Source organism: Callospermophilus lateralis, unplaced genomic scaffold (genome assembly GCF_048772815.1).
Source record: "Callospermophilus lateralis isolate mCalLat2 unplaced genomic scaffold, mCalLat2.hap1 Scaffold_190, whole genome shotgun sequence".
In the NCBI taxonomy this organism is placed as follows: domain Eukaryota; kingdom Metazoa; phylum Chordata; class Mammalia; order Rodentia; family Sciuridae; genus Callospermophilus; species Callospermophilus lateralis.
In genome coordinates, this window is record NW_027512918.1 from 1,490,152 (window position 1) to 1,509,068 (window position 18,917).

The window sequence follows — 18,917 nt, forward strand, 5'->3', positions numbered from 1 at the left end:
AGCCATATCCCCAGCCCTTTCTTTAATTTTTTATTTTGAAACAGAGTCTCAATAAGTTGCTCAGAGGCTCGCTAAGTTGCTGAAGCTGGCTTTGAACTTGTGATACTCCTTCCTCAGCCTACAGAGTCACTGGGATTATAGGTGTGTACCACAGTGCCTGGATTGCAGTATTCTTGACTGAATGTTTAACATAATTTTAATCATAAAGAATCAGACAAATCTAAATTGTATGAGACCCTACAAGAACACTGAACTTGTTTCTTCAAAAATATCAGTGTCTCAAAAGGAAAACATATGGGTAATTTTTCTATTATAAGAACTAAAGCAATATGAATACCAAATAAATATCTAACCTCCCACAGAAGAACAAAAGAATGCTTTATTTGAGGGGACTGGGGTAGAGTGCTTGCCTAGCATGCATAATGCCTGGATTCAATCCCTAGTCACACACACACACACACACAAAAACAAAAAGTAGCATTGTTTGAAACTTACTTTCAAATTGTTATTTTTTCGTGTGTATATGGGTATATAAGTGACACATGACTTTATATATATATATAGTACATATATTTGACTTGATATGTGTGTGTATACACACACACACACACACACACACACACACATATATATATATATATATATATATATATATATATATATATAGAGAGAGAGAGAGAGAGAGAGAGAGAGTCATGAGTCTCTTAACAATGGACATACTTTCTGAGAAATGTGTCATTGGATGATTTAGTAATTATGTAAACATCATGGTGTACTTACACAGACTAGACAACTACCAGGTCACTAGGCAATATAATCTTGTGGGACCACTAGTTTTATGTGTGGTTTGTTATTGGCAGAAAATTATGTGGTGCATGATCATACATACATACAGGAAAGAGAGTGAATGTGACAAAATATTAACATTCCATGAAATGAAGTCATGCATAAATGGATGCTCATTGTATTATTCTTTCAACTTTTTATGGAAAAAAATAAATAGTTGGAGCAAAGAAAGGAAGTACCAATAAAAGACTACAGACTCTGGAGTTCAAATCCAGACCCTAAATACCAGCTGTGACTCAAACATTCCTGAGTCTGTTTGTTCCTCTGGGAAAAGAAGCTAAGATGCCAAGAATATATGCTGAACAAAGCACGGCTCTTCCAATGGAGCCTCAGCTGAAGACTCATTCTTGCTTATGTTGGGGCATTTCAGGAGTCAATGGTATCTGGAAGGAGGAGCCCCTGGAAGCCTCTGTCACTCATTCACAGTTTTACACAATTAGTTTAACAGATTGATTAGTTTAACAGATGAGTCACTCAACTGGACTTTGAGAAAAACAGGACAGAGAAAAGACAGATCAAATTCTGGAGTGTAGGACATTTACCCCAAAGAAAGGCAATTTGGGAAGTCAAGCCCAAAGGTGGGGCTCTTACCTGCAAAGAGGCTACCCAGCTGGGTGGGAGGGACTGAGGAAAACTCAGATGAAGGTACCGGAAGGAGGAAAGACATGCCTCTTACTTGCTTTATCCAGAGCTGGTGCATATTTCAGTAGAGTGTAGATTAGCAGGAATCTGTCACCAGTTTTTTTTTATGTATCTGATGAAAAATTAATTCAAAAAAGAATAAAAATATGAGATTTTCCTTCTCCCACTCTCAACATCTCCCTAGTCTTTTGAGTGAAAAGTGGAATTGCCTAAAACCAAACCTTTTGTTGCCATTTGCCAGATGCAAGGAACTGCCTCATCTTGGTCAAAGGCTGACATTGATGACTGAAGAGTTTAAAATCACCTGGACCTGATACAAAGTGATCAAAGTTGTGGAAATAGAAGGCAGTTTTCATGGAAAGAGCTACAAAATCTGATCCAGTCAGAAACTCATGTGCAGCCTCTGGAGGTTTTATTCTTTGACTTAAAAAAATATTCAGTGTTTCTGATTTTTCAAAGTCTGCTTTCTGGTGGAATTCTTCAACTTAATATTATACCCTGGAATCAGCACAAACAGAGCACTTTGTCATTTACTACAAAACATGAGCACATAATGTCTGAGAGTAAATTAAAAAGGAAGGGAATTGATATTTTCCGGAAGGCTGCTCCCCATCTTCAAACTCTACGAAAGGGCACTAGACTGATAGAGTAGTGGAATTGCACAACTGATCCAAGACAGCAAAATATATTGGGCTATGATTTATATTTCACTTCATTATTTCTGCAGGTCAAAGTGAGCAATGATAGAGGTAATAGAAAATAAAAGGCAAAATAAAAATAAAGCTGAAATACGTTGTTGTCTTACACTCGATTTTGATAAAGTACGTATTACATCATAGGCAAGACTTTGAAAATGCATCATGGGAAGGGCATAGGGTTGGAAAACATGTATCTTTGGATCAGACAGCAGTAAATAGAAATTCTGGCTTCAGCACTACTGGCTACATGGCAAGTTACTTGAAATCTTCTAAACCTACATTTTCTTCTATCATAAATGGGGTGACACTATCTCATTTTAGGACTAAAGTTAATATGTTAATCAGCAGGAAGAGTCGATATGTGGGTAATAAGTGGTCACTGTGATGACAAGGAGAGCTACCCCAGTCTTGCCCTTCTGACCTTATCCTCCAGGGTCAGCCCCTGAACACTCCTACTTCATAATGAGGTGAGCAGCACCCTGCCTAAGATTTCCACAGAATATTTCCACAGAATATTCCTGAGAATGTTCACTCTCTCACTTTCTGTCCTTTATAGAACATGAGTGTATCACTGGCATGTAGAAATTCAAGACCTAATAATTTTGATAGATGCCAGCAAGCTTAAAATATTAACAAATATATTTTATTTTTACAACTGTGTTTGAAAAAGAGGAAAACTATTTGCTGCTATTCTTTTCTACGTGTACCCTCTCAGACTTCATTGAAAAAATTGTTTCAGATGTCAGAAATTAAAACAAAACAAAAAAAGTTTCCACACATCTATTCCCATCAGGCCCCTGGATTCCACTCTCCCTCAATTCAAAAGGAATTTTTGCTGACTCAGCACAAGTCCAAGGGGGAACCTTGGATTGGACCTTGCTCTCTTCGCATCACTTTATCCTTATGTCGACTTCCTGCCTCCCTCAGACTGTGACTAGCAGACCGTGGCTGTATATTGACCCTGGTTTTTCTGAAATTCTTGAGAAATACTTTTATCACTTCCTTTTCTTCTATTTCAATTTCCTCTTTTTATTCTTTCAAAACCTTTGCTTGTGAAATTGCCTCTCCACCACATTGTAGCCACCCCGACTTTCCAAAACAGAATACCCATTCTTCTTGGTTCATCTGTTATCCAAAGCCGGGTTCAACCCTCTGTTGCTACATTTTCAGTCTACTAGAGGATGTCTTCATGAAACTTGCTAATTTTGACTCCTCAGACCCACTTTATTTTTCCATCACTCAATGCAGTTGAGTGTAAATTGGGAGGGGGTCTTCTGGTAGACCTGCCACAAGTACAAAATATTTATTCCAACCACAAAAGTTTGCATAATTTTACATCTAGCTTTAAATGCTTATCTCATCTGTTGCTGTAGAAATCTGAAATTTCCCAAAGTTCTTATGAGTTAAAGGTACTGTAAGATTTATTTCAATTAGGTTATTGTACATATTTGCTTAACAACATGAATGCAATCCAGTATCCTTATTTAGGAAGATGCTGTCTGTGGATGAGACAGGAGACAGGAAACAAATTGACATATTAATTTTTCAGGCAGTAAACAAAGACTTCTTGTCTTAGCTCTTTACCAAAAACACAAATAACCTTAAACCCTCAAATCCATGTTAATAAATCTAGCATTACATTCCTTCCAGCACATACAGTATCTGTCTTTCCCTATCTCTTGGGAACAAATATTAATTGCTTGTGTGAATCTCACCAAGTTATGGGATTTCTCATAGTTTTAATTGTCATGCCATCAAGAGATATGCCCATTCCAGGAAGGGTGATTCCCCACTATTCTGGAACAACTCCATCTAGAATGGAAAAAGAAAAAGGTAAACCAATCCTCCTGAATTTCAAGGGAAGGCAAAGCTATCATCCTCCCCAAATGCAAGAGAAACAAGGAAGTAATAAACTATTTTATGCAATATATGAAATAGATTGTAAAACACAAATAAGTTGATGATTTTGTTTAAATAATAAATAACAATATCCAAACATTCACCACAGTCACTTTTTTATGAGGGTTCTACTCAGAATTTTAAAATGATCATCATGCACATCTGCTCCACATCTGTGGTTTCTCTGTCTGCAGCTTTATGGCAGTGGCAACAGTGAAATCACACAGTCCCTCTCCACCGTAAGGCAAATCTAAGAGGCCTCCCCACTGAGCATAATTTTAGGGAAGAAAATGGAAGAAAAGGGGTGTTTAGGCCTGGCATGGGGGCCTGTAGCAACCTATAGAAGACAAAATTGAGAATTCAGAGAGAAAGTGCCCAACATTTCCAACCATTGAGGGAATCCTAGGAAAAAGAGGTACAGAAATACTCCAGGATAAATAAATTGATATGTTATTATGTTAAGATTCCAGATTTGAGGGCACGATCCATCTATAAACTCTCTCTCTCTCTCTCTCTCTCTCTCTCTCTCTCTCTCTCTCTCTCATTGATCTTTCCCCCACCATAGGGTTAATTTTTGTTATTACTATTTTTTTTTCACTTTACTCTCCAGAATGTGAGATGATAATTGATTTTGTGTGTATTCAGAGTGAACAGTGAGATAAACAATAATCAGGCCACAAAATTGGATTTAGACCCAATCTGTAGGATTTGACAAAAATGTCCAGCTGCTATTTCTCCATGACTATTAAATCTGCATTATATATTTAGCAAGAGAGAACTAAATGTGTATTCACGAATTAATGTAAAATAGGCCTCATGCAGTAGGCAAAATAAATAATGTCCACACCTAAATGCCCCCAAACTAAAGGCAATTGTTGAATGAAGAGGGAACTGAAAGCACTAAGGTTGGGGAGTCTTCCAGGTGCTCCCCATGTGATCACAGAGTTTTTATAAGTAAAAGAGGGCAATAGAAGAAGGAGGGTCCAAAGTGATGGGACGTGAGAAAGACTCCACAGACAACTGCAGGTTTTGAAAATGGAAGGGGATGCCCCAAACCAAGGAATGCAAGCCACCCCTAAAAGTCAGGCATGGCAAGAAAACAGATTCTCTCTGGAGCCTCTTGAAGGAACACAGCTCTGTAACACTTCGTTTTTAGCCCAGTGAGATTCAACTGAGATTGCTGACCCCCAGATATTAAGTTTGTCATTTTAAGCCACTAAGTGAGTGTCACTGGCTACAGCAGCCATAGAAAACAATCATACCCGGAATTCTCAAACAAAAAGTTGATCAGTTTACAAGTGTGGGAAAGTTGACTAATGAACATCCTTATTAGTTTTAGATACTAACAATAATATTTCTGATTTTCGAAGGAAATTTAAGTACATTTAAACTTGACTAGAGATTTTTTTTTGAGGGAGAGAAGATGAAACAGAAATGTAAAATATTGATAATTGTTGAATGGTGAGTGATAAGAGTTCATTATGCTACCTCAGTCCCCTTTCTGAATGTTTAAAAATGTTTATAATGAGGTTTAAAACTTTTTTACTCCCCAAAATTAAAAAAAAAAATCTAAAGAGATCCTCTAAGTAAGCCGTCACTATGGTAAACAGACACTGTATTTCTTCCCCTAGAATAAAATGTAAAGGACAAAAATTGAAACCTTCCCTCTTAACCTTCATCTGGAAGCCTTTGGTATTGGTATATTTCCACTAGAAATTATTAATACCACATTTCCAGAACAGACGATGTGCTTTCTGCTAAAAAGTTTTAAAAGCAAAGCTCTCACTGCCTACTCACAGAGAATCTCTTAATGTTAGAGTAGATCTGGTGAAATCATAATAACATTGCTTTTTTATGACAAAAACTAGGAAATCCATATAGCACTGCATCGTGAAAAACATGTAATACTATTTTGGGTGGGTACAGTATTTAATTTTACTTTTTCCAGCACAGTGTGAAAATTGATAATCTATCTCACCACGTGATGCATTCTCTAAGAGTTCAAAAAGCAGATAAACAGTGAGACTATGTTTTTATGATGCCAGCAGCACAAAAGAAAATAAAATAAAACATAAATTTGCCAAAGAATCAGATGAGCTTTGTTTCTTCACTCTGGTAACCAAATGACTATAGGACTAGCCACTATAAATAGATACTTTGTTTTATCTTACTACTGAATTGAGCAGCTTACTTTGTGAGTTGGGAATATAAGGAAATCTAAGCCATGTTGGCTTGCACAGAGAATTTTACATAAAAGCGTATCTATTTGAGAATCCACTCAAAGAATTAACTGAGTCATTTGGAATTTAAAAAAGAATGAAAAGACGAAAAGGTCTGGGATTCTTTTTTACCAATATAATTCTGAGATTCTTAGTGCCTACATAATTTTAGTACCAGTTGGGTATTTTACACACACTTAAACACACATAAATACACTTGATTTTGCCTGTCCTCTTTCCAATTAGCAGCACATTTTTTTCTAAGAAAATATAGCATCACAACATAGAGTTTACATCTAAAATCCCTGTGAAAATCCCATCCTCTGTCTTGATTTCACTTCTTCCATGGAAAGTCATTCATAGATTCTATGTATCTTAGGCAATTATCTCTACTTAAATTAAGTTAATAAATTAATGCTGTAAATAAATTTCTATTCTTACAAATTTATAAATCTTGATGCTACCTTAAGAACTTAGACATAAATATTATCCTCCAATGCCCAGATAATGTGACACCCCCAAATCATCCACTATCTAAATAACTGCGGAAAACTTTTTTATCAAGTCAATGGTCACCAGTTTGTCTTTTTAACATTGCCACTACCACAAACAAAAAGCTTTCCCTTGTATTTGATGGATGCAGTGTGAGAACTTAGCCTCTCATTCTCTTTTGTGGAGATGGAAAACAGCTGGTAACCATCGCGTATTTTATATACCTTCAAAAACTGAAAAACTGTTATTAGGTTACCTTTCTTCTCTTCTCCAAGATAAGCATTTCCAATTTCTTTAACTCTTTTTTAGAAGTTTGATTTTTCCAACCCTCTCATCAATATTTATAGTCTCTTCTGAATTCTCTCCAGATTTTAGTGTTCTCTTAAGATGTGGAGCCCCAAACTGGAAAGTCTGTTCTTATAAAATTCTTACCAGGGCTGAGTAAGACCAAGTACCAGCTAGTTATCCTGCTGTCTATTTAAAGATAAGTGATCATGGAGAACCTCCCACCATAGACCATAGACGTTGGATATATTTTGGTGCTAAAATAAAAAGGAGAAAGCATGATTGATTTTGCCTTGAGCTCTTGGGTTCAGAAAGACCACACATAGAAGAGTTCTTAAGACAGGTCTGAAGCCAAATAACAGGCAACATCTGGTCTCAACCACAGATAAGAAAAGCTTTGCTGACTCTGAATCATCTTTGGAACCTCTTGTCTTGCAAGGCTAAATGTTGACTATCAGCTAATTGAATCATAACCTTTGAAACCTCTTCTTCTTGCCCTGTTAAATGTCAGTTACCAAATCCCAAGGTGTGTATGTTTGTGTGTGTGTGTACACATAAAAGACTCTTTAGATACTTCCTATTCACATATCTTTTGCCAATCTTAAAATGCAAATTATTTCTTTATGGAAAAATGTATGGTTTTACCGGTTTTGTTTCACAAAAGGAATCAAATTGTCCAACCATACCTAGAGAAATTTTCAATATTTTAAAGCAGGAAACCTATTTGATTTCTTTTTAAAATTGTCTACCATTCCTCTAAGTCCCACCTCGTTCTTTTTGTTGTTGTTATTGTAGTTGGACACAATACCTTCATTTTTATTTATTTATTTATTATTTAATGTGGTGCTGAGGATCGAACCCAGTGCCTTGCACTTGCTAGGTGAGCACTCTACCACTGAACCACAATCCCAACCCGGTCTCACCTCCTTTTAATTCTTTTCTGCTCATTCACTTGTTCTTCCCTTTTTTTTCCTTCTGTCCCTGTTAAGTTTCTTTCTTTCTCATTCACTGGACATAATATCTATATACATCAACCATGAACATGGCAGAAAAACTCTTTGTAAAAATGTAGGAATGGATTTGGTAGAGAAGAGATTTAATTAATGGTAGAAAAGTCACCATAGTTCATATTTGAAGACATCAAATAGAAACAATGATATGAGGTATATGTAACTTGCAAATTGTGAGGCAATAGAGAGAAAAGGAAACAAAGTTACTGAATGATCAAAAAGATGTCACAGTTCCTCAGACTCAACAGTTCAACTGTTCAAAATTTGAGATTCTTTTCCTTCCAGGACAAGCTGTAAGATGTTTTCCATCAAAAATAAAGTTTGGAATAAAGCAGTCCATTTAAAAAACATTTTTTTCTCCATAGCCTGGGGGAGAAAACTTGAGACTCTCCACTTCAAAAAGAAGCTGTATTTATTAGTGTGGCTACAGGGAGAATTAAGCCCAAGACTCAGAGGAATAGATGGAGTCATCCCAACTCTGACAAGCCACCAGCAGGCTGGCCCATTCACAGCCAACCTGCTTGGCACACTGGTGTTTGAAAATATTATGACTTGAGCATAGAAAGTCTGCAGGCAGCATGTTTGTGGTGTTATCAGACAAAAATCTCTGTGTACCTGGACTCAGTGTTCGTGTCTTCAAACCCCAGGCTTTGTATGGAGTTATGTCAACATATGACTCAGAAGAGGCAGAAAAGGAAAAACAGGCACAAAGAAGGTAAAACTGGGAGAAAGAGCAAATAAAAACACAAGCCAAAGTAAGCCAGGTTCTGAGGAGAACTGAGAATATTTTTTTCACCAATGACATGTAAAAAAATTAATATCTACCTTTTCTAATGACTAGAATTTTCTTCTCATCTCAGGAGAATAAGGAAATAAAGTGGCAGTGTATAATATTCTAAAGGAGAATTAACATTATCCTTTAATCCAAACTATTGCAAGAAAGTGCCAATCATTTATATTATATACTTTCAGCTCTAACAGGGATTGGTGTTGGTTTTCCTGAATTATTTATAGACAGAGCTCATGTGCTTTTATTAGAAAATAACCTTGCATGGCAGATCAGAGCCTTTTTGGGGAGTAAATGATTGAACACTGGTCTCCCATATAACTTGAACCTCCCTGAGAAGCACTACCCTCAAGTTGTAGGCACTGATGCTGGCCTGGACATCATCTGGTTCATTTTAACACCACTTCCTTGCTTAAAAGAAACGTATCTGTATTACAAAAATACTTTCATGAGATAGGAACCTTTCATTTTTCTTACTGCATGGCGAGAATTATCACCACCAGGAAATGCTGGCAGGAACAAAAAGCATTTTTTGAACAAAAAGCATCTTAACTTCCTTTAAAACATGCAGTAGCAATTATATTTAGCAAAAGTGCAATTATTTCCATTTACTTTGAAGTGACAGTTATCAATAAAGACTATGGACCTGCTGGGCAGGGACTGAATCTCAAGTGACTTTTTTGTATTGTGTATGACTTATTGTTTTGTATGCATATAGAATAAAGCTATTGGCATAACTCTAAGGTAAGCAATTCCCTGAGTCTCCTAGAAAAAGAACAGAGTGGTCAAAATACCTAAAGAATTTGATCTATTTTACCAGACAATTTAGAAAATTCAATGTTCTCTGACTTAATATAATATGGAATGGTCGATCTAACAATCCAAAACATATGTAATAAAATTCTATACCCTCATTTTCCTGAATCTGCAGACACAACCAACCATGTAAGTAGGAGGTATGAAAGACAAGACGTGGATGGAGAGATGACAAATTCCATTCAACTAGGCAAATTGACTGAAGCATTTAGACATCAGTGTAAAATTCTAATTGGAAATCAAGGAGACATTTGAAATTATTTTCTCATCTTACTTTTAAAAATGAGTATTTTACACAGGTTTCTAAATTCTTCACATATGTTTCTAGTGACATTTTGTACTCAGGGAAAAAAAAAGAGTAATGAAATGTGAATGATTGCAAAATGCTAACAACCCAACGAATGGTATGTACTAGTTATCTGTTTCCTCAGCCTGAAAAACTGAGAAGGTCAAAAATGTGACTTTTCTAATTTAAACTAGAGTATTATAGAATAAATTGAGTTGCTACCCCAATGTCTTCTATAGCACTTTTGTTGTAGACAAGTTTTCCTTAAACAACATGAGGATGAAGGATGCTCATGAACTAATATAAGAACAGCAATCTACAAATGTAGAAAGATTGTGCTTGGGTTAGCCCAAGGAGGATGAGACCAGCACTTCTTGCAGGGTAGTAACATCACAGCTATAGCTGCTCTGTATACCTTCTCTACCAATTTCACACTCAGATGCTGGCAAAACCAATGCTCTTACAATCCATATTTACCCAGGCTCTATATCTACACTGTGAGTAATGGGCTGGCTATGGCTGTTAGCCTTTCTGAGATGTCCCATCTGCAAGCTTCATTGTTTTGAGCCAAAATTGCCTTGTAGTAGACCTTCACATAATTTTTTTTTTGTTTTATTAGTTAATGCAATACTTCTGAAGACTTGAAACTGGAAGATTAGGGGCAATTGTCTGCAAAAAAAGAAAGTTGACCAGCAAGTCATGTAGGTCTATCCTTGAGTGCTACAAAATAATGAGCAAAATATTATTGCCTCTACCCTGAAATCAGAGAAGATACTGTGTCTAAAGTAACTTTTCTAGAGCAAATAAGGATACCTGTCAGTGTACAAACTCTCTGGAATGTAAATGGACAAAAACTTTCACTATGTAGCAATAAAAATAAAGCATAGTTCCTGGCTCATTGTAAATTTTCAATCAATGTTTTTTGTTAGGTGGTATGCAGATGGATGGAAAGATGGATAGAAAGAAAGATGGATGAAAGGAAAGGATGAGTGAATGAGTGAATGGACAGATGGATGAAAAGATTGCTATCATCTTTAAAGTTTGAGGGAATATTTTCAATGCTATCCAGTATAAATGCTAGCCTTTAGACCTTGAAGGGAGATATTGAAGGAAATGGCCACTATATTTGTCCAACATCCTCTCCACTTTTCTTCCCTCAAGTAAGAAGAGGGCTGGGGTGGGTGGTCAAGGATAGGATAATTAGGAGCAATCAAGCTGTAGATGGTGCTGACAAAATAGGGCTCGAGTTTAGGAATTCGAGTCTCAACATTTTCACTTTTCCATATATTTCTACCAAAAACAGGATTTAAAGTTAGATGGCTCTACATTCTTGCTCATTAAATAATATTTAATGATTTTAAAAATAATCCATAAGCTTAATGTTGTTTAGAGATTTGAAATCCTTAGCTAAATCAAAGGACTATTCAGATTGCATGGATTTCTTTTTATTGTGTTTCTAATGTAATCTTGCAACAGCTCCTCTAACCTAAATCAAATTTAACCTTTTGAATGTCCAAAAAACACTTTAGCTGATAGTGTAAATTCATGTCATAGAAATTGAAGTAGTACCTTCTTTTAAAACTCTCAGGGCTTCTAGTTATACATTTCCTCTTGTAATCCATAGTTACTAGAGAAAAACTAGAAAACACAAAAGAAATACAAAGAAATAGGAATTATTGGATATCATTTACTTAATTTCCTCTCCTAGAGATGAAGATAACAATGCTAGGGTTGCCAGTATTCAAGAGCCTTTACTTCCTAGTGGGAATATAGTTCCTAGTATTTTACAGTTAGGTGAGGTCATGAGACCGAGTTCTGGCCAATGCTAAATAGATGGAACCAATGCATCTCAGTTTTAAACCATGCCTCTAAAACCAATGCCTCCTGCATTAGGCATTGAATGAATAAAATAACTGTCTCCAAGATATGAAGGATCTTAGGCTCCCATATAACTGCATGGAGAAGAGCTATCTTCCAAACAGCATTGGACCGTGACAGGAACAAGAAGTATACTTTTAACATTAAGCCACAGAGGCTAAAGGGTTATTTTTTACAGCCAGTACTCAACTGTAACTAAGGGATAATTATGAAAATTTCAGAATATTTCTTTCTAGCCTTTTTTCTATGTATGAATTCAATATGTGGTAATAGTGTACAAAGTATGTCTTTATAGCATAAAATCATAAAGATTTTATTTTTATTATAAAACTTTCATAAATATAAATTTTAATGACTACATAATATTCTACTGTATATATATATATATATATATATATATATATATATATATATATATATATATTATAATTTATATAATTAAAACTATTGTAGATTATTAAGTTCTAATTTTCACTATAGGTATATGATAAGCATATATACATAAAGAAGCATATTATCTATGCTTCTTTAGTTTCTTTAAATAGATATTCAAAAAGAGAATTACTGGGTGAATATGAACATAAATATATTCACCCAGCATAAATATTTTAAGTATTGGTTCATATATAGATAGACAGATGGATACAGATACATAGATACGTACATATGTGTATTTACTGACTGCTTTCTAACAGGTAATAAAACAGTGTTCCCATCATTAAGTGACATGGAAGTACTTATATCTTCACCAGTACCAACAATTACCATGATGAGTGATTTTAACTAAAATTTCTGTTCCTAACATAGAAATATCATGCCTTTGACAGCATGGTTAACTCACCATGAGGACAGTCAGCTCTACTCTGTCTGCTGGGTTCTATAATTTATCTACTCAAGAAATGGAGCCCCAGACTCACTGTGTTGGCAAATTCCAGAATGTGAAGGGCAGACCCTGCAAGTTAGGAAACCACTTTAATAGTGTAAACTGTTGGAAATCTATTAGATTGAGGGCAAAGGGCTGGGAGGTAATATTAGAATAGGGTCCTGAGGCATAAATTGGAAGCTTGCCATTGAGACAGAAGGACAAAGGACATTGAAGATGGATCACTATTTATGCAAATGCATGTAGACATAAATGAGAGGCCACTTGTGAGAAAAAGACAAGCCCATCTCTATTTTCAAAGCATGGGATGATGGTACAGGAGTTAAGACAAAAAAGACACAGTAGCCTGTGAAGCATCAGGCAAGCCAGGATGAGGAGGTGAAATTTATTTGTAACTAATAAAAGAGAAATGTGTTCATAACTGAACTGATTTTTAAGAAACGGAAATGACTTTATACCACATTCAACTCCTTTACAGGTATTATCATTTTTTATATTCACTTTATACTTGATTCCATCAGATTTGATTCCAGTTACAGCAATAATGTAAACTGTTATCCACATGTAAAAAATGTCATGCTAAACTTGAGGTATGCACTAAGTCTCTTAGGTGAGAGCTGAGACTTGAATCTAGATCTTTCTAACTTCAAAGGCTATGACTTTCAAATTTTATTATACACATATATGAATATGCCATAATGAATGCTGAATGATTAATATGCACAATAAAAAAAGCAAAGCCTGTGATTGTCTTGTTGTGTTGTTTCTTCCTATGTTGTGAAAATATGGAAGATATATTGGAAAAGACAAGACAGACGCAAACAGACAGCTTAGAAGGTTATTACCAAGTTCAAGGAAAATATAATAAAATCCCTAATAAATTACCTCTAGGGTAATGTGGTATTGCAAAAGCCAAGACAATAATAGATATTCAAGAAATGGGAACTGGATTTAACACTGCAGATCATTGGTGGATTCCTCAAGAGACTTCTAATAGGTAATATACAGAGCAGGAGTTGAGAGGTGGGTGCCAGATTGTCGTGGCTTGCAGAGAACTGATAATATAAACATGATCTAAAAATATGGTCTGTGAAATGTCCTCCAAGCCCTTCCCTGTCACTGCTATGACCACTAATTGTAATTCTTCAAGGTAACAATGATCACACAATTGATGTTGCTAGAAGCTACCTTGTGAACTATGAACACATTTTCTCTTGTAAAAATATCTTAAGGGTAATTAACTGCCTCAAATCTTAGAAATTAATTACCAAGATATTCAGAACCATAAAAAAATCTTAGCTTCCACAAAATGGTAACAGAATGTCTAAGACATCGCAAAAAAAAAATTCCCCTAAGAATTATGTCTGTTAAGAACACAATAAGATAAGTCATAGACAAGGAGAACATATTTGCAAAATAAGTCTGATAGATTGGTATCTAAAATATACAAAGAACCCTTAAAACTCAACCATAAGAAAATAAACACCAAAATAAACACCCAATTATGAAAGTAAAAGATAGGTTTGATCATCAAAGAAGATAACAGGTGGTAAATAAGCACATGAAAAGATGCTTCACATCATAAATAGGAAGTTACAAATTAAAGCAACAATGTGGTACCATTGAACACCTATTAGAATGGCTAAAATCTAAAATGCTGACACCCAATGCTGGTTAGAATGTGGAGCAGCAGGAAACTCATTCATTGCTGATGGGAATACAAAATACAGCCATCACCTTAGAAGACAATACAGCAGTTCCTTACAAAAACTAAAACTACTCTACTTACACTGCATACACTACTCAGTGTATGATTCTCTGTATTTATTTTCACGTGAGCTGAAAACTAGCATCTATGTCAAAACATACAGATATATGCTTATAGTTCTATTCAGCATTGCCAAACCTGGAAGCAACCATGGTGTACTTCAATAGGTAAATCAATAAACAAATGTGGTACATCCACACAATGAAACACCACTCAGTGATAAAAAGAAGGGAAAAATTTGAACTGGAAAACACATGGAGGAATCATAAATGTATATTTCTAAGTGGAAGACACCAGTCTGAAAAGGTCACATATTGTGTGAATCTAACCATATGATATTTTGGAAAAGGAAAACTTATGCAGACAGTAGATCAGTGTTTATCAGAGTTTAAGTGGAATATAGAGCAGAGAGGAAATTTGGGGCAGAGCAATTATTCTGTATGACACTTTAATGTAGATACATGTTATATATTTGTCAAAAGTATGACTCAAAAAGTAGGCCCTAATGTAAACTATGGACTTTGGTGAATATCAATTTTGACACATTTGGTGTAACAAATGCATCATGCTAATGCAGGGTTTTAATAATAGGGGAAACTGGAGAGTGAGGAATTATATAGGAGCTCCCAAAAAATATGCCTGTGTCTGTCTACAGTCAGACACTGTAACATTTTACTCTAAGTCAGAAGTTAATGTTTTGCTTTAAGGAAAATAGACAGCCAATATTTGAGCCAGGTGCAGTGAGTGACATGTGCCCTTAAGCCCATCTACTCAGGAGGCTAAGGTAGGAGGATCAAAAGTTTGGGCCAGCCTCAGCAATGTAGCAACAGCCTGAATATATAAGAATACAAAAAGGGCTGGGGATGTAGCTTATTGGTAAAGTACCGTTGGGTGGAATTCCTAGTACCACAAATACACAAAAAGATATTTGAGGTTCTACTCAACTAAGATACAATTGAATAAATTGTGCATATGAAAGACTATGATAATTATACTGTTATTAATGCTTTATGTTAAACTCTGCAAAGATTATAAAAGGCCTTAAAAGAAAGCTCTTGATAAATTCTTGTGTGTTATGATAATACATAATACATAATCCTCCTTACTGAAGACAAGGTCTTTGCAAAGATTGACTGTGTCTATGATTATTAATATCTGATAATTACTAGCATGATTGTAGATGCCCACACAATCATGAATGATCCAGAAATAGTTTCATTCATATCACTTAGAATTTGTTACCCTTAAAATTCTGGAATTTCTAACATTCTAGTGTTTTCTTTCCATGATCTTTCAAAAATTCCACAAGTCTGGATTCAGTCAAAAACAGAAATTACTCTAGATGTTTTCAACAGAAAGGCTTTAAAATAGGACATTTGTTAAACCAAAAGTTCCAAAGCTAAAGCTAAATTCAAGTGAAACCATGTCAAACTTCAGAATGAGAATAGGAGCCAGAGGAGATGTGCCCCATGTTGCCTGGAGTAGAGGAGGATGAGTACTATGCTCTATCTTCTCCCTCCTGTCCTCTAAGATCTCATCTGTGCCTCCTTTTAACCAAACTTACACAAAAAACGGAGTGTCAGGGAACCTGGGAAAGATAGCTCTCCAATACAGAGAAGGGACTAGACTGAGAGTGCAACAGAAATGACTGACAGAGGTACTGAAACTTCAGCCATATGTTAATCATGGCATCAATAAAAGAGCTGAATTCACAGAAAATCTCAGAAATATGGGGAGAAGAAAAATTGTCTTCTCAAAGTTTCCCATTACTGCTGATATAGTAAAATACTAATAATGTCTTTGCAAGGGAGGAAGAAAATGCTGACAGTCTCACAAAAGAAGAACATAGTGGGCATCCAAATGATGAGGGAAGTTCTGGAATGAAAACTTTTACTGGCACCTTCTTGGGTTACTCTAGCCTTGCTATCAGCATTTCTCCAACTTGAGCTAAATATGTATAGTGCCAAACATGATTGAAAGCTAATCAAAACTAAACTTTCCTAGAGCTTCACACTTTCTACTGTTCTTTCTCAAAATCCTGATGTTTTTAGGTCACTTTATATTTTATTGGAACAAATGGTCTAAGGAGCTGGTTTCAGCATAACGTTGCTTACTTGGATGTTACATGGTCATGCACTTCCCAGTCGGGATGAGTTGCTTATGTTGACAATAAACCACAATTTTTGACTATTTATTCTTAAGTTTTTTTTGTGAAGGAGCTATGTGTAGTAAGAAAAATAAATAGCAGCTGGTTCTGAGATAATAAGTGCTTCAAAAGTGTCACCTACTGCATGTGTTCCTTCTGAAGTCAGGAGTCTCCTAACACATTCTTAATTTTCACCAATACAATAAGAGCCTTATTTGAAACTCTTCTTGAAAGTTCTTATAATTAATTGTCACTACGCAGCACTGGACCAAATACTCAGTGGTCATGATGTATTCTGCTTGCCTAAGGTATGATTAAAATAATAGTATTTAGTGTTGATGTTCAGAGTAGACTATTATAGGAGATCCCTGGAGAGATTTAGCCACTTTCAGAGAAAGTGTTCATGTTAGAAAATGTGCTTGAAGCATATCTTCTGCCTGAACAAGTTGGATGATTAACTGCCCAGAACCATAAATCAAAATGGCAGATAAGGGGAAATCCTTCAGCAATTTAAGATGCTCAACAATTCATTTGCAAAATAGTAGTAATAGCTAACAGGTAGGAGCACTTACTACATACTAATGCACTTGCACATGTTAACTTTGTTTTCTACAACAACTCTCTACCATTTTCATATTAGAAATAAGAAAAGTGGGGCAAAGAAAGACTAAATACCCTGTTCTAGGATCCAGCAATCAGTGCAGAGACAGAATTTGAACCCAGGAAATATGGCATACCACTAAATACTTTACTCTTCACCCTTTTCTTCTAGAAAATAGCTATTACATTGTCTTAGTAACTTTGTCATGACACTTTCAGAGTATTTGCATGAAAGCTCCAACTCAAAGGATTTGTGTATTAAACTGCAATTGACTTAAATGCTCTCATGATATCATCATTGTTGCATATATTCCTCCTGCTATTCTAAAATTGTTTATGCAGTTGTCCATAAGGATGTCTCAGGATCACATCAAATGAAAAACCATGTTATTGACAAAAAATCCTTAAAACCTCTGGAAAAACACCAAATATAAATCCTTCAACCACCCCAGCTAGTTATACCATATAGATTGCAGCAAACAATTTAACAGTATAATTTAAGCGTTTTGTTGACAGGAATGTTATCCAAGCTGCTAAAAATGAGAAAAGCCAGACTAAATGGTGACACTGGACTCCAGATTAACTGAAGTGTTTCTAAAAAGTTGGCCAACACGCTTTGACTTGTTGGCTTTCTCCAGTTTATCCTACTAGTCTGGTCAACAACAGTAATCACCCCACTGAGTTATGAGTGGAAGAGTAACTCCAGACTTGCCCCATTTATGTGCTTCCAATTTTCCTAGAAACTTGCAAAATAAATAAGAGTATAACTCCCTTACTACTCTGTCTGTATATACTGCTTACTCACCTATATCCCTAAAGTTATTTTTATTAGAATTACAGAGATAGTCAAGGTAAATCTTGTGTTAATTAGCTTTACATTACCTGACAAGAAGAACTTAAGACAAGGAAAAGCTTATTTTGGACTCAGAGTTTTAGATGTTCAGTCCATGGTCAGTCAACTCCATTCCTCTGGGCCTAATGTGAGGCACACCATCATGGCAGAAGGGCATGGTGGAGGAAAATAGCTCAGTTCCTGGCAACAGGGCAGGAAAGAGAGAGAGAGAGAGATAGAGATAGAGAGAGAGAGAGAGAGAGAGAGAGGTGTGAAAGAAAGAAGTTAAGGACAAATAGACTGAGTCCATGTACCTGTGACATACTTCCTCCAGTCATGCCCCACCTACCTATAGTTACCACTCAGTGGTCCATTCATCTATCCATGGATTAATCCAGCAAATGAATTAATCTACTGATGGTGTCAGCATCCTCATCCCTGAACCTTCCTGCATTGGGGATCATACTGTCAACACACGAACTTTCCAGGAGACATTTGACATCCAAACAATATCAAAACTGAATTACTCTTTTAGTATAAATGTTTAAATATGGTATCATGTTATTACATATGAAGGTGTTTCTTGAAGAGTAGAACCAATGGGAGAATTTCACTGTATGCCAATTATTGTTTTTTCTAATACTGAAGACTCAAAAAAAAAATACAGAAATAATTTCTTGGTCTCATTTATTTTTATTCCATAGGTGGTCACACAAAGGAAACTCCATATTGAAAAAAAAGGGAATATGTGCTAATTATACAAGGGATTACTGAAAATCCAATGAAACTCATATTTCATGAACAATGTAATTTTTATGGTGTTAAATAAC